Source organism: Dipodomys merriami, unplaced genomic scaffold (assembly GCF_024711535.1).
Source record: "Dipodomys merriami isolate MVZ:Mamm:240054 unplaced genomic scaffold, mDipMer1.0.p SCAF_1675, whole genome shotgun sequence".
NCBI lineage: Eukaryota > Metazoa > Chordata > Mammalia > Rodentia > Heteromyidae > Dipodomys > Dipodomys merriami.
In genome coordinates this window covers 25,677-41,416 of record NW_027203021.1, presented here as the reverse complement: position 1 = coordinate 41,416, position 15,740 = coordinate 25,677, and the positions used below count along the sequence as shown (strand labels likewise).

Here is a 15,740-nt window from a genome sequence, read left to right as displayed (position 1 = left end):
GAAACATAGGTCCCATGCAATATCTAGTATATGTCTGAGTCAAGCAGAAAAGGTCAGATAAGGTGATGTTAGGGAAATGAACCCTAAGATATGTATTCAAATGTTTTTTTTTTCTTTCATGCGATTGTTTCTTACACATTTATAAGATTATTTCTTTGTTGCTTTGTATGTCCCTCCCCCACAGTATAACCCCTGCTTTCACTGTATCTGATGTCGGTATAATTTGTGGAGGGGAAGGGGAAAAACAAATCGTTTAAATAGGGATACAGGGGGACCCATTGCAACAATGAGATGTACAAGTCGTTATGTCGAAAACGAACTTTACAACTTTCGTGCGGGAAAGGGGGGCGGGGAGGATTGGGTGGGGGGGTGGGGGAAGGATGGGAAGGGATGGGAAGGGGAAACAAAGGAGGAGGGTACAATGCTTGATAAGAAATATACTCATTATCTTGTCCATGTAAATTGAACCCCTCTGTACAGTATTTTCAAAATAAAAAAATAGAACTGGAAACATTCATATTAAAGAAATTATCCATACTGTAAAAAACAAATACTAGATTTCTCATATGAAAATATGAATAACCCAGAAAATAAAATGAATAACCCAGGTGTAAAAGATAGAGCTGATTTAATTTGGAAAAAAGTAAGAGAGGAGATGAAGAGAAATACTGTGCAGTAAATATGTTCAAATATTCAATATGTTGGTATGACATAATAAAACATAAGTATAAAAATAGGCTAATGAAATTAATAAAAGGAATAAAATTTAGCAAGCTACATTATATGGACATATGTGTATAACACAATAAAATACTGTGTAAAGTTAATGTTTGCTAATAAAAAGGCAAAAATTCATTCCAGTTGTTATAGAGTCATATGTTTATTTCCATTTTTTGCTCAGATATTTCCCTGATAAAGTAAAAGGAGAAATAGGTTTTGTTTATTTAGAAAGACAAACTTGTCCAATTAGCATTAAATTATTCTAGTTAATTACTGTCAATGTGAAATTGCTCAACTTAATTATTATATTTAGAATATTTCCAATGCACTCTTCAAAATATTACCCTATAGGCATATACTTTTTGCTGGGGCCAGCTGCTCCATGTCCCGGTGGAAGACGTTGGGAGGGTTGCTGATAACCGGGCCCAGGGGTGCCCATGGCAGAAGGAGTATCCAGCTCCCCTCTGTCAAAGGAGACACAAAGCATGGATGGACCTACTGAGAGCTTCAGGGCATAGCCATCCAACTGTCACAAAGGTCCCTGGGAGAACTGTTTTATGGTGACAGCCCTAGGGCCTGACATCAGGGCCCCAGCGCTGTCCCCGACTTTCTTTGTCTCTAGGGGAGCACTCTTTCACCTGAGCCATGGTGCCACGTCCACCTTTTTCTGTGTATGCAAGACCTAGGAATCCAACCCATGCTTTCTTGCATGCTAGCTGAGCCCTCTACCTCTAAGACACAATCTCAGCCCTGGATAGCTGTTCTTCTATGACCCCTCAGGCTGTCTCAGGACAGTCTCCAACATCTATACCAAGTCACACATCTATACCGAGTCTCTCAACAGCAGCCCTGGCTAGAAATGAACATACTCTGCTGTGTTGCCCATCATATTCAGCACCTTTGTACTCTGTGCTTCCTGTCAGATACTCCTTGTTAAGCAAGACCCCCTTTTCAAGTGCTGCCTCCAAGAAGACCATTCCGATCACCTTGGCAGAGCAGGAGCCTCTCCACTCTGCAGGCTGCTGGCTTGTCAGGCTCTGCATTCCAGCCAGTGTGGGTTGAGAGTGCATGAAGGGAAAGGCCTGGATTCCACCACCAGATCTCTGGAGGCCCTGATACACCACCCAGGGACAGGTGTTGTATCACACCCCATGAGAGGGGGCTTGAGGCCTTGGCAATGTGTGGGCAACAAGATGGGGCCATTTCTTTGTGTGGGCTTGAACTGAGGATCTGGGAGCTGCTCTCTGAGTTTTATTGCTCAAGGCTGGTGCTCTACCACTTGAGCCACAGCTCCACTTCTAGCTTTTTGGTGGTTCCATGGAGAGTAGTCTCCTCACGGGCTGTCCAGCTTATAGCTGGCTTCAAACTGTGATCCTCAGATCTCAGCATCTAGAGTAGCCAGTATGACAGGCATGAGCCTGAGCACCAGGTGATGGGCACCAAATGTTGTTTTTTTTTTTTTTTTGCTCCTGTTTATCTCCTGTCATCTAGCAAGCCCAAGTTAAAATAATCAATTACAGGGGATCAAAATTCTCTCTTAGGTCAGTTAATCCAAGGAGATAAAGTGTCTTTGGAAAAGGCTAGTCTGAGTTGGCTTAGGGGTATTTGTGTTTGTGTGTGTGTGTGTGTGTGAGAGAGAGAGAGAGAGAGAGAGAGAGAGAGAGAGAGAGAGAGAGAGAGAGAGAGAGAGAGAGAGAGAGAGAGTGTTGGGGATACCTACCCTCATCTCTGCAGTGCCTCATCCTCCCAGCAGGGAGTGTATCCAGGATCCTGACCCCAAGGAAGGTGTTTGGGGAAGGGTAGCTAAGGTCACATCCAGGGGGATGATCCGAATTCTGTCCTGCAACCTAAGCCTGGACATATAAAGGAGAAGAGAGGTTTAGGGGAACATCAAGGGGAGCCCCTTACCTTTGGCTACAAGTACAGAAGAAAACTGTATCCATCTTTCTTGGTAGTCAGATAAAAGTTGTACACTGTTCATTTATTTTATGATTGTGTTAGTCTTAGGACTTGGATTCAGGGTCTGGGTGTTATCCCTGAGATTCTTTTTTCAAGGCTGTGGCTCTACCACTTGAGCCACAGCACATCTGGCTTGTGTGTGGGTTTGGGGAGGGAGGTAGTTTATGGGAGATAAGAATCTCCTGGACTTTCCTGCCCGGCCTGGCTCTGAGTCATGACCATCAAACCTCAGCCTCCCGAACAGCCAGGATGATGGGTGGGAGCCATGAGCTTCTGACCACCACCATGCGGCTTCCTCCTTATCCATAGCAATGACTTGGCTCTGTCACAAGAACAAATGTCCTCCGGGAGGTGTCAGGTCTGGGCACTTTCCTCTGCACCCCACTCCCCTAACCAAAACTACACTCGCCAGCAAAGGGTAGTAGACAAGGAGTGTTTTCATTGTCTTATAGCCAGGCCCTGACCAGATAGGTGGGGGTATGGGTCAGAGTCCCGGGATCGTGCTGGGCAGGGGGACAAGGCAACATCTCCTCATCCACTTTCCTTCAACGGTGTAGCAGAGGGATGTGAGGAAGGAATCAAGGGATGGACAATGAATAGCCATCAAAGTCTAGCTGGGGTACAGAGGGGCTTACCTCATGAAGCTAGTTCAACAGGCTGAGCAAAACAGCTCCTGACCCTCAGCCCACCTCCAGAATGAGAGGGACACCTTGGGTTCCAGCCACATGGGGATGCTGGGCCACCTCCTCCAGCACCTATTCAACCAGTTCCTGAAAGAGAAAGAGAGAGGGATAGAGAGAGAGGGAAAGAGTGGGGAGAGAAAAAGAGAGGGAGAGAGGAGAGGGGGAGGAGGGGGTGAGAGAGAAAGAAAGAGGAAGAGAGGGCCAGAATTACACTTAAGCCAGGTGCTGGTGGCTCAGACCTATAATCGTAACTACAAAGGAGGCTGAGATATGAAGATCATGGTTCACAGCTATCCCAGACCGGAATGTCTGTGAGACTCTTATACTCAAAGAACCAACAGAAAACCGGAAGTGATGCTGTGGCTCATGTGGTAGAGCGCTAGCCTTGATCTAAGGAGCTCAGGCACAGCATCCAGGCCTCAAATTCAAGCCTCAAAAATGAAAAAGTGGAAGTCCCACCACAAGAAGTGGACTGAATAACACCCACTGTCCTAGGAAGTATGGCAGAGAAGTCAGGCTGAGCTTCCTGTCAGCTGGAAGTCAAGAGTAGGTCACTTGGCTTCTCAATGCCTCATTTTCCCCAGCTGCAAGACTGAATACAGTGAAGGATCCCCTTCCTCATGGGGATAGGTTAATGATGAAAGAAAGCCTTGTTTTGTTTCATAATCCTACACTTGTTGCACGATTTCTTCATGTGCTGTGGAACCAGCACTGGAACCTTTCATCGTGTATGACCCCCTCCTCTTCCCCCACCAAGACCTGGCACACACTGTAACGGTTTGTTGGATAAACGAATGAGCATCTGTGTATGACAATACTACAGAAAAGTCCCATCCAATTCAGGTAAGCATCCTGGGTGAGGGCAAAGCCTGATGTAGCTCTCCAACAGTTCTACCTCCTCCCTCTTCCCACCCTCCTGGTGCCACCGCACTTAACTGTTTTGGTTCCAAGGATGTGAGCCATGATGTACTCACTGTATTTTGGGGCCTCTGGGATGCCTATCTTCTCAAAGATCTCTGTCCGGCCACTGACCAGCTGTGTGGCACTCAATTCCCCACTCAGCTGTGAACAAGGTTGCCCTGAGGTGAAAGCCTGGCTCAAGGGGCCTCCTCTCCACTCCCTGGGGCCAGACAGGATGGTCCACCATATCTGGCCCCCAAGTTTCATGTTCCAGAGATAGGACCCCTGAGGCATCCCAGGTCTCTGAATCTCCCAGAGTCCAGTACAGTTCCTGGGAATTGTCTCTACTCACAGCTAGTAGGCTGCAGATAACAAGGTCACAATCTCTGCTCCCCATGACATCCTCGACTGTAGTGATCACCCTAGAGAGAGGTTGAGAAGTATCGGCAGCTGTCAGAGAAAGGCAGTCAAGGCACGACGTTCATAGCAGGAGACCATCTGGCTTGGGAACTCTGCTTGTGCTGCTTTGAACGTCATTGTTTGGTGGCTGAAATGGTCCATCTAATTTGACCCAGAATCCCAAGCATTAGTAGAAATTGCCAGCTTCAAGGAAAAACCCTGGAAAACCTGGCATTTCACATGTCCCAATCAAACTTAAAGGGTTCCAAAGTCAGTGGTCCCCTTTTCCTTCCAGACAGCCTACAGCAGGTTATAGAAAATGGCATTCAGAGAGCCTCAGGTAACTGCCATGTCCTGATCCCAAGTAGGCTCCAGCAGAGGGAACACACTTGCCTACCATTGCGCAGCTGGAAACAGCCCAGGAGGGACACAGATTGGAGTCTGCAGAACTCCAGGGAGGACTGCCCACCAGTGCACTGCCCCTGGAGGGAATCCATGCCACCATTGGGGGCCTGGAGCCCCCTGCCAAGATGTACACCGCCAATACCCTGGGTAAGATTCCCCTCTCATCCTTGGTCGTGGTGAACCATCTGCCATGTCACACCGATCGTCACTTCCCAGACCCTCCTAGATTCACAGCCCCTGCCCTACTATCCCCATCTCGTTCCCTATTTATGTTTGGCAGACTCATTCCCAACCTTGAATTAGCTCCAACTATACACACCAGAGCAGACTGTCTGGCTGGAAGAGTGCGGCTGTTGTCACAGTAGCCTCATGAGCCTTCTGGCTGAAGACAGAAGAGCAGGTGTCCACACTGGTCTGGTTCACACAGGCCTCCTAGGGGAGACCCATTCAGGCCCAGGAGTTACTGTGGGCTGCAGGAAAGGGGAAGAAAGAGGTGGAAAGGAACATCTACTGAAACCTTCCCTAAAGGAGCCATGAAACGGTGAAAGAGAAAACAAAAATTGTGGCTGGTCTCCTAATGGGCATTAATGAAAAAAGAACAACAAATAAAATGCTTTTGCTCTTTCTAGACCCAGTGACTTAAATATATTTTCATTGTTCTCATCCTCCCTGCTCTCCAACAAACACACACACACACACACACACACACACACACACACACACACACACACACACACTCACACACACACACACACACACAGAAACACAAACACAAATCTAAATCAGTGACAGAAGACTCATCTCTCTCTCTTACACACACACACACACACACACACACACACACACACACACACACACACACACACAAACACATAAACACAGACTCAGAGCAGTGCCTTTCTGGAGTTTGTTACTTTCTCTTCTGAGCAATGTACCAGCTTGAGCAGAGGGGTTCCCTTGTCAGAACCAGGGGCAACCACCCAAGGGGAACAATGCTCTAATTATGCAGAACCATCCTGCCTCCCCCTTTCTCCATTGCCAGACCCTTCCTCTTGGGAACATCCAGCTTTGACTCCTCATTCACCAAAACCCTAGGCCAGGACGCTGGGTGAAGGAGTCCCGAGACACATGGCTCCTCAGAGCCTGGACAGAATACAAAGCAGGGGGTCATGGTGCCTCCAGAGTGGTGTATGACCTGGGGTGGGGGCGTTGTTGGGGACTTTGATGGGGTCCTAAAGTCTATATACATGGATAGAGTCCCTACTTTCAGCCTACATACTTTGGGGCGACTTGGCAGATTCTTGGGGAGGACAAGGAGACCAGATGGACTGGGAGCACTACCAGAAGCTGGCAGAGCTGGGAAATGTGATCACCCAGTCAGAACTGTTGACAGCTGGGGTTGGGGGTACAGGCTGGTGTATGTCTCTCAGAGGGGGTGTGTGTTTCTCCCAAATATCCACTTTCTATCTGACCCCAGTGCCCTCACCTCTCTAGTGGGCTCTTCTGGGAATGTCCTCAGGTGAAAGGGTGACTGAGCACAGAAAACAAGGGCTCACACAGCAAGGGGGCCTATCTTCTGTATCCAACACCCCCCTCCCCAGCAAAAAGGAAAAGATCTAAGAAGGCAGGTGTGGAGGTGCTACTCCCCATCTCTGACTAAAGGCAGCAGGTTCCCACCAGGGACAGGAAGGGTGCAGATGCATGGCTGTGTGGCTCCCACTGCTCCAGACCAGGGGCTCTGTGGTGCCCCTGGATGGGTGCTCCTCACCCATCCCTGCAGCTCCCATTTTCCTGGGACACTGGATGCTAGGGATGGGGTTGGGATCCCCAGGTCAACACCCAGCTCCAACCCCCACCCCTGGGGTGCATTTGTGGCAGAGCCAGGGCGGACTGTGGGGTGCTGGGGAGATGCAGGTAGGACAGGAGAGGGGAGGCGAGAGGTAAGGTTCAGGGTCCGCGGGGATGGGGTGGAAGGGGTAGAGTGGTGGAGTCACAAGGTGCAGGGGTCACGCCAGGTGCTGGCCTGCAGGGCGGCCACTCACGTGAGCTGCTGGGAGAAGCTGTAGGCTGCGACTCTGGGTGCGCGACCTGAGTCTGAGGACCCGGGGCGGGGACCAAGTCAAGGCCACAAGCCCCACAGGGGTGCGCCATCTCCGCCAGGTGACTGCAAGAGGCTCCACCAGTCTGAGCCTGCAGCACCATGTTTGAAAGGCAGCGCTGTTGGGAAGGAGCGGGGGTGTCCGCTGGTGCATGGCCGGGCAGCGCTCAGCCTCTTCTCCTTCTCCTCAGCCGCTGTCGCCCCCTCAATGGCCTCCTCCCCTGTGGCCGCCGTCTCTGCCTCAGCAGCTGCTCACTCTCCCGTGCTCCCCTAACCGGGACCTCAGACTCAAGGCTGCCATGGCTGCTATGTCTCCGAGGGGCTACACGCGGCCATAGCCTGCCATGCAGGCTCTGCATGCTCTATGCAACCAGCCAGGACCCACGCTATGATCGGAGCAGCCGCCAGCCACTGAAGCCGTTTCCACTGGTGCTTGTGCTCATGCTCGCTCTTCTCCCAGCTCTGTTTCTGCCCCACACTCCTCTCCTGGGCCAACCCGCCCCTGCTGCGCACACACCCCTACCCCCTTGGGCCCCTGGCCATTGCTGCCACCAAAGTGTGCCCCTGGGCCCTGCCCCTCCTCCCCTGGGCCCAGCCCCCCAGCCCTGGCCACAAGTGCAGCCCTGACTGGGCCCTGAGGCTTCCAGACCATGGCAATTGCAGCCTTACCTCAGCTCAGCACTACACCCCACCCCCAGTACTGGTCCGGGAGATCGAATCTCCCCTCAGCCCCACCCCTGGAGGAGACTCTCCTCCATCCCCCTCCACTCCACACACCAAGCAGGTGCATAGTGAAACTTGTGTGTGTATGTGTGTTTGTGTGTGTGTGTGTGTGAGTGTTTTGGATAACTACCTCTCAAGGACTCAGAAAATAGCACCCTTTGGGATGACTCAACACACAGCACACTTCCAAAAACAGCACAAAGCACCCTGTGTAAAGGACTCAGCACACAGCTCCCTTTGAGGACTCAGCATGTAGTATGCTGGGTAGAGTACTCGGCAAACAGCACCCTTTGAAGGGCTGAGTATAAAGCACCCTGTGTAAAACATCCAGTGCACAGCACCCTTCGAAAAAATCAGCACATAGAACAATTTTGAAGGGCTCAGCACATACCATACTGTGGAAGCAATCAGCAAACAGCACCATTTGAAGTACAGTACACAGCCCCCTGTGTAAAGGACTCGGCGCACAGCACTCAAAAAACTCACCTCATCCCTCTCTTCGCAAGGGCTCAGCACATAGCAGGACCCTTTGGGATGCAGTAGCTCACCACACCTTTTGAGGGACTCAGCATACAGTACGTTGTGTAATGGACTCAGCACACAGCACCCTTTGAAAAACCCAGGATGGCCCACTCTTCTCAGGGACTCAGCACATAGCACCCTTTGGGATGACTCACCAAACAGCACCTTTTTGAGGACTCCGCACAAAACCCCCATGTGGGAAGGACCCAGCAAATAGTGCCCTGTGAAGGACTCAGCACATAGCTGTATGTCACAAGTTCAGCTGTCATTAGAATTAGGGTGCTTTCTTCAGTATCACCATTCTTCAGAAATACTGCACAAATCATACTAATTCACATTTAGACAACCTGTGTTTTATGGGGGAAGGTCAGCTTGGGTCTTGAACTCAAAGCTTGGGGGCCCTGTCCCTGAGCTCTTTGGTTCAATGCTAGAGCTCTACCACTTGGAGGCACAGCTCCAATTTTGTTTTTTTGGGTTGTTCTTTGGCAGGTCTTATGGTGATAAGTAAGGCCAAGTTGGGGTATCCGTGGGCAAAGGCTCTTAGCTCAGCCTGGAGCTGACCTCTCCCTTTTTTGTGCCCGTGGTAAGCCAGGCTTCCAGGAGCTCTCTTGGCCTAGGGTGGAACAGACCTGCTCTGGCATCAGCAATCAGGGTGAGCAAAAGTCAGCTTGGCTCTGGTCACTTCCCCAAATTGAACTCTAGAGGATGATGGAACAGGGCCGCATGTTTCACATCTGGCCCCCAGGGTGCAGGAGTAGCCCACCATAGGGATAGTACTTGAGAGTTGTGTTTACTCTTGCTTCCTTGGGGCCCCCATCATGATTCAAAGCCACCCTGGACAGGAAAGCCCTTGAGACTCTTACCTACAATTAACCATCCAAAAGCAAGTGGGGCTGTGGTTCAAGTGGTAGAGCACTAGCCTTGAGCAAGAAAACTCTGGGATAGAGCCTATGCCCTGAGTTCACACACACACACACACACACACACACACACACACACACACACACACACACACACACAGACACCACGTGCATGCAAAATCAGAGATTTCTACACTACAATCTTTTCCCACTAAGCCTGATGGCTGCTGGCCTAGGTATTTGATGCATACACCACCACCTACTTCCTATTTATCTGAGGAATGGCCATATGGGTTTGGGAGGGGGGAGAATCATTCTAGCTGAGAATGTGGCTCAGTGGTAGAGTGGTCACCTAGCATGCCTGAAGCCCTGGGTTCTATTCCACACAGAAAAGGCTGGAAAGGGAGGTGGGGCTCAACTGGTAGAGTGCCAGTCTTGATCAAAAAGAGCTCAGGACAATGGCCAACCCCTGAGTTCAAGCCCCAGGACTGGAAGAACAAATCTTTGTTGGAGGCTTTTTATTTTGCTTTGAAAACAATTTATTCTTTGTGATAAGCATAACATGGGCCTCTTTCCTGGCCACCAATGGGCCATTAGATAACCCTTGAGTTTGGGCCACCTCCTGGCAGCCTCTGCCCTACCCGACCCCCAGTTTAACCTTCCCATCACCCGGCTGATGGAGGCCTGAGAGAAAGCCACCTGGCCACCTACTTCTGGTGGCTGCCAAGGCTTATGAGAGTCAGTATGTCACATAGAGAGTCATCATCCACATCAGATTACAGGAGAAAGTGGGGGAGCACTCCTTCTCTGAGCCTGGGAGCTGTGGGCAGATCTGGATGTGGGGCATCTGGGGCAGGACATACTCCTTGGGGGAGTCCACTATGGGGTCGGGAACCCTGACCTCTCCTCTGGCAGTTTCCATGCTCTCTTCAAGTTGCAATTCTTCAAAACCTTTCTGCTCCTCCCTCATTTCACCTACCACAGGCCCTGAGGCATCTGAAGCAGTGCTGGTGGTGGGGAGCTCAGCCTGTGCTGGCATCTGGAGACTGCTGTCTGTGCCTTCCCCTGTGAGGAGCAACAGCAGCTCCCACAGCACTGTCCTCTTCTCCATGTTCTCCTGGGACAGCCAGTGCATGCACTGGGCTTTCTCCCAACACAGCTCACTCAAGACCAACCTCTACTCTTTACACACCATGAGGGACTCCTCGATGGTTCGGATGTGTGCCGAAAGCTGGCTGCATCAATGGTGGAGCTCACCTGTTGGACTCTGGAAGTCCACCTCATCAGGTAGGTCATGGAGGAAGCAGATTTTCTTTTCAGATGCCCATGTGTCCCTCTTCCCATCCCCATGCATGCTGTGGTGGCAGCTCATGGGGCAGAGGGCCTGTGGCTCCAGCTCAGTCTGTCACTGAGCTGCCTGGTGGCCCGGGTGCCTGCAGCGGGCCCATGCTCCTGTGGCAGGATTTTCCCCCTGTGGATCTCAGCCTCCGAGTGTTCTAATAGAGCCTAGTCCATCTACCAGGCAGCATGGAATGTGGGCATGACCACTATTCTTGTATCCCATTGGTCAAAAAGAACCATGAAATAATGGGGGTGTGGCCGGAATCCTGTGATGCATGCAGAATGGGCAGAGTCAAGATGACAGTGGCTCCCCCAGCCCCTTTCCCAGGGAACTCTGTCCAATTCAGTTGGGGACAAGAGGGTGACGTGCTTTAGCTGGATGGCTGCACAGATTGTTGTGTATGTCTGTTTGTTGGCAGTCCCAGACCTTGAACTCAGGATCTGGGCACAGTCCATGAACTGCTTTTCTCAAGGCTAGCCTCAACTAGTGAAGCCACACGGCTCTACTTCTGGCTTTGTTGGCACTGAATTTGGACAGGGGTTTCAAGGACTTTCCTGCTTAGGGTGACTTTGACCATAGCCTTGTAAGTTTCAAGGAGGACCTGTGCTGCTGCTGCTGCTGCTGCTGGCCGCCCTGCTCTGCGGCCTGGGCCCAGGAGGCCGGGGTGAGGCCTTGGTGGTTTCTAGTTCCCCCACTCTCTTTGGTGGTTTCTTGTTCTCCCCCCTTGGTGGTTTCTATTTCTTCCCTTGGTGATTTCTAGTTCTCTCCTTTTTGGTGGTTTCTAGTTCCCCCACCTTGGTGGTTTCTAGTTCCCTCCCCAGTTTGGTGGTTTCCAGTTGTCCCTCTTTGGTGGTTTCTAGTTTCCCCCCCTCTCCTGGTGGTTTCGGGTCCCCCCCCTCAGGGCGTGGGGCTGGGCTGGGGTTGTGGGGTGGGGAGGTGGCAGTGGATTTTCAGGTCGGGCCAGGTTGTTGGAGGCCAGGGCCTGGTCCTGTTGGCCTGTCTGTCTCTGTGTCTGTTTGTCTGTCTGTCTGTCCATCTGTGTCTCAGTCTGTCTGTCTGTGTCTCTGTCCATCTGCTTCTGTCAGTCTGTCCATCTCCTCTCGGTCTGTCTGGCTGTCTGTCTCCTCGCAGTCTGTCTGTCTGCCTCTTGGTCTTTCTGTCCACCTGGCTGCCCATCTGCTTCTCCTGTCTGTCTGTCCGTCCATCTATTCGTTCTGTCTTGGTCATCCATCCCTTCTCTGTCTGTCTGTCTGTCTGTCTGTCTGTCTGTCCCTCGGTCTCTGCATCTGTCTGTCTCTGTCTGTCTGCAGGTCCATCTGTGTCTGGGCCCCTATCTGTCCATGTGTCTGTCCGTCTCCTCTCTGTCTGTCTCATTGTCTGTCTGTCTGTCCATCTGCCTCTGGCTCTGTCTGTCTGTCTGTCCATGTGTCATCCTCTTGGTCTGTCTGTCTGTCCATCTCTGTGTCTGTCTGTCTGTCTGTCTGCCTGCCTCTCAGTCTCTCTGTCTGGGTCTATCTGTCCTGTGTCTGTCTGTCTGTCTCCTCTCTGTCCATGTCTTCCTCTCTGTCTGTCTGCCTCTTGTTCTGTCCACCTGGCTGTCCATCTGCTTCTTCTGTCTGTCATCTGTCTGTCCTGTCTTGATCATCTGTCCATCCCTTGTCTGTCTGTCCGTGTGTCATCCTCTCGGTCTGTCTGTCTGTTCGTCTCTGTGTCTGTCTGTCTCCCCATCCGTCCGTCCGTCCCCAGCACCCATCCTCTTCCCCCCTCAGGCCAGGCTGACTTTGACCTCGCCGACGCCCTGGATGACCCAGTGAGTCCTGACCTCTCACCTTTCCCCCCCATGGCTTCACCCTGGCCGCTAGGCCTCATGTGGGGCCTTGATCCAGGTGTGGGCCTGAATCCCATGTGACCCTTTGCCACCCACTGAGGCCTTGGGTTCAGGGGTCAGGGGGGGTCAGGGAGGGGTCAGGGGAGGTCACGGGTCACCACCCTCTCTCTCTTTGCCCGCAGATCCCACCCCGAAGCCCAGCTCAGGTGAGTGGGGTCCTCCCCCCTTCCCCACACCAGGCCCACTCAGGGTGGGGAAGCTGAGGCATGGCCCACTCCTGGCACACAGGGCTGTACCCGCAGCTGCTCAACCCGCCCAGGTCGCGACCCCCGGGTCGGGATGGAGGTGGGCGGGTCAGGAGGAGTCAGGGGAGTCAGGGATCAGGGGAAGGAAGGGGGTAAGGGGGGGAGGCCGGCCTCCATCTTCCCTTGCTCTCTCCCCGCAGACGTCACCTCCCGCCCCGATGCCGGCCTCCACCCCAGCCCCGACCCCCGCCAGGCGCAGGAGATGAGGACATGGAAGGGGGGGAGGCCCGGATGTGGAGGCTGGGGATGGAGCGGCCCGGATGTAGAGGCCCAGATTTAGGGACCCCAGTGTGGAGGCCCGGATTTAGGGACCCGGATGTAGGGACCCAGACATGGAAACCCAGATGTAGGGACCTGGATATGAAAGCCTGGATGTAGAGACCCCAGTGTGGAGACCCAGATGTAGAGGCCCGGATGTAGGGACCCCAGTGTGGAGACCCGGATGTAGAGACCCTAGTATGGAGACCCGGATGTGCAGACTCCAGTGTAGAGACGCGGATGTAGAGACCCCAGTGAGGAGGCCCAGATGTAGAGATCCGGATGTAGGGACCCGGATGTAGAAGCCTGGATGTAGAGACCCGGATGTAGGGACCCCAGTGTGGAGACCTGGATGAGGAGACCCGGATGTGGAGACCCCAGTGTGGAGACCCGGATGTAGAGACCCGGATGTGGAGACCCCAGTGTGGAGACCCGGATGTAGAGGCCCAGATGTAGGGACCCAGACATGGGATCACGGATGTAGGGACCCGGATGTGAGTACCCCGATGTAAGGACCCAGATGTAGGGAACCCGGGCTGACCCCGCCCCCTCTGTTCACAGGTGGCGGTGGAGGCTATGGAGGCTCACACGGTAAGACGGGGAAACCAAGGCAGGGGGAGGAGACCCGGATGTAGAAGATGCGAATGAGGAGGAAGGGATGTAGGGACCTGGATGTAGGGACTTGGATGTAGGGAACCTGGATGTAAGGACCCGGATGTAGGGACCCAGAAGTAGGGACCCGGATGTAAGGAACCCGGATGTAGGGACCTGGATGTAGAGACCGGATGTAAGGACCCAGATGTAAGGACCTGCATGGAAGGACCCGGATGTAGGAATTCAGATGTGGGGACCCGGATGTAGGGAACCTGGATGTAGGGAACCCGGATGTAGGGACCCAGATGTGGAGGCCGAGCTCCCAGGGCCGCGTCTCTCCTCCCCCTCTCCCCCAGGTGCTGGCAATGAACATGTGATCCACGGAGACCCCCCCAAGGTAAGTCCCGCCCCCTCGACCGCCCCACTTCCGTTCCCTCGTGATCTGGGCCCGGGTGTGACCCACAGCCTTCCGGACCGCTGCCGCCTCCACTTCCGGTCTCAGTGCGAACTTCCGGTCCGGAGAGAAAAGGAACTTCCGGTCTCTGAGTTCCTGGGGACTTCCAGTACAGATTGTCTTGGGACTTCCAGCCTGCATGAGAACTTCCACTCCTGACAGTATGTGAACTTCCGGTCCAGAGTATTGGAACCTCCAGTCCTGATTGGGAACTTCCGGTCCCTAGTATATAACAACTTCCAGTTCTGACTAGGGACTTCTAGTCCCTAGTGTATAGGAACTTGCGGTCCTGATTGGAAAGGCACTTCCGGTCCCTAGTATATACGAACTTCCGGTCTTGACTGGGCACTTCTGGTCCCTAGTATATAGGAACTTCCGGTCCTGACTATGGGCACTTCCGGCCCTGACGATGGGGAGTTCCAGTCCCTAGTGTATAAGAACTTCCGGTGTTCACTGTGGAGACTTCTGGTCCCTAGTATATAACAACTTCTGGTCTTGATTATGGGGACTTCTGGTCCAAGTGTACAGGAACTTCCAGTCCTGATTGGAAGGGCACTTCCGGTCCCTAGTGTATAGGAACTTCTGGTCCTGATTGGAAGGGCACTTTCAGTCCCTAGTGTAGAGGAACTTCCGGTCCCTAGTGTATAAGAACTTCTGGTATTGACTATGGGAACTTCTGGTCCCTAGTGTATAGGAACTTCCGGCTTAGACTGTGGAGATTTCCAGTCCCTAGTACATAGGAACTTTCCATCCTGACTGGTGATTTCCGGTCCCTAGTGTATAGAAACTTCCGGTCCTGATGGGAAAGGCACTTCCGGTCCTGATTGGAAGGGCACTTCCAGTCCCTAGTGTGTAGGAACTTCCGGTCTTGACTGTGGAGAATTCCGGTCCCTAGTATATAACAACTTCTGGTCTTGACTATGGGCACTTCCGGTCCCTGTTCATGGACACTTCCAGTAAAGGCTGTGATAGCACTTCCGGTCAGGCACCCTTGTCCCCCCCCTTCACCTTGGGTCGCTTCCTGTTTCTGGGCACTTCCCGACCGGAAGTTGCAGGGAGACGCTCCACTGCCCTTCCCGGGTGTGTTCTCCCCCGCACTTCCGGATCCAGTCCCGCCCCCTCCAGGCAGCGCGCTGGCCCATGTCGTGTCCCCCATCGTGTCCGTGGTGGTCGTGGCCCTGGTGGGTGCCGCCATCACCTACTTCTAGTCTGGAGGTCGCAGAGGCTGCTTCCGGGGCGCGGGCCAGGATGCAGGTGGGAACCGCCCCCTCCCAGGGTGCTCGGATGAGGAGAGGCGCGGGGCGGGGCCTCACATGATCCCCCGCGGGTGGCAGCAGCTTGTGCGTCCCCTCCCCCACCAGGCCCCTCCCCGGTGTGAGGCTGGATTCGAACCTGGGGCCTCAAGCAGCAGGTGGAATCAGAAGTGGACGAAGGAGCCTGGAGGGGGAAGGACGAATAAAATCAACATAAAGTGTGCATGCGCGCTGTCAGGCCTGTCTGCCCAACCCATCTTTCCATTGTGCATGCGTAGGCTCCACCCCTTTGGAGCCACTCCCTGCACATGCGCGGTGCGCACGCCCAGGCAGGGTTTCCTTCCCCTCTGGCGTCTGTGCAGTGTGGAGACAGGCGCTGGGTGGGACAGGATTGTGATGGACAGCTAGAGCGTCCCGTCAGTCACTTGTGGGCGGGG

General features: G+C 53.0%; 2 long non-coding RNA genes across 5 annotated transcripts; one reads left to right on the top strand and one right to left on the bottom strand.

Annotated features, from left to right (window-relative positions):
• Nucleotides 1–1,001: 1,001 nt before the first annotated feature.
• On the bottom strand, nucleotides 1,002–4,418 carry LOC138828916 (uncharacterized). The gene is made up of 4 exons (XR_011372424.1): nucleotides 4,337–4,418; nucleotides 3,315–3,449; nucleotides 2,441–2,573; nucleotides 1,002–1,184 (listed from the first exon to the last, which is right to left on the bottom strand). It is a non-coding gene; the product is annotated as an uncharacterized lncRNA (long non-coding RNA).
• Nucleotides 4,419–11,193: 6,775 nt separating this feature from the next.
• On the top strand, nucleotides 11,194–15,507 carry LOC138828914 (uncharacterized). 4 transcript variants are annotated; one of them, XR_011372422.1, is made up of 6 exons: nucleotides 11,194–11,275; nucleotides 12,381–12,421; nucleotides 12,622–12,645; nucleotides 13,564–13,593; nucleotides 13,953–14,211; nucleotides 15,412–15,507. It is a non-coding gene; the product is annotated as an uncharacterized lncRNA (long non-coding RNA). The 4 variants fall into 4 exon arrangements; XR_011372423.1 differs by lacking the exon at nucleotides 15,412–15,507 and adding an exon at nucleotides 15,176–15,286; XR_011372421.1 differs by lacking the exon at nucleotides 15,412–15,507 and having other exon boundaries at nucleotides 13,953–13,993; nucleotides 14,099–15,160.
• Nucleotides 15,508–15,740: the final 233 nt, after the last annotated feature.